Source organism: Melampsora larici-populina (genome assembly GCF_000204055.1).
Source record: "Melampsora larici-populina 98AG31 unplaced genomic scaffold MELLAscaffold_37, whole genome shotgun sequence".
Taxonomy (NCBI): domain Eukaryota; kingdom Fungi; phylum Basidiomycota; class Pucciniomycetes; order Pucciniales; family Melampsoraceae; genus Melampsora; species Melampsora laricis-populina.
The window spans coordinates 339836-340777 of record NW_006768801.1 but is presented as its reverse complement, the minus strand read 5'-3'; positions in this window follow the sequence as shown (position 1 = coordinate 340777).

The window sequence follows — 942 nt, the reverse complement described above, 5'->3', positions numbered from 1 at the left end:
ACTAATGGAAGATGAAGTGTATGAACGTTAGTTTCTGAAAAGACGCATACGAACCCAACAAAAATTAAATCAAGCCAAATATACAATTCATCATGTTCGAATCAATTTTGATCGGTTAGATCATGTTTTTTCATCATGAGACGTGTTTGTCTTGTAATTTTTGAATCGAATGAAAGTGACCTTCTACTTTTGCAATCTGAGCATTCTTATTAACATAGTCTCTTATAATGTAACTTGTTTTTGTTGTATGTCTGATTGAGATGTTTGTTGATGAATGCTCTGATCAAGTTTATCAAGATGAGATTGTAGAGCGTGATCAGGATTGTTTCCAGAAGATAAGCTGATCATAGTTTGTGCCACACGTATTCTGAGCGAGAGCTTGTCTGGCATGTCAGGCAGCCTGGATGGACTTTTGAAGTGCTTGAGTAAGAGCAAAACGAGGAATGAGAGGAGAGTAGTGTGGTGAGGGAGGACTGGATCAGTCAAGGCCGAAGCAAAGTGGATCTTGGAAGCGAAGTCGGAGAAGAAGGGTTGTGGAAGGGTCGTTTGGGGATTCAAACTTGAAAAAAAGTCGGAATTTTTACCCAGATTACGAGTTTCTCAAACACAGCCAAAAAGGCCGAATTGGGAAACCCGGAATTGTTCCGGGTTTTTACTTTGTATCCCGTAAATAACATACTTCCAAATTCTTTGCTTCAAATCTTGGACTTCAAGGTACTCAAAACAATCAGGTTCGTGCCACCTTTTTCAAAAAATGTCAAAAACATAGATTCAAAGTTGACCTTTTGGCGGGGGAATTCCTGGGAATTCGCTGGAACTTTGTTTTTGGATTTTTCTACAGTTCATTTTCCCCACAAAAACGACATTTTGAAAGCAGGTTTTCAAGAAAGGTAGCACGAACCTGATTGTTTTGAGTACCGTAATTTCACTACTTGGGAATTT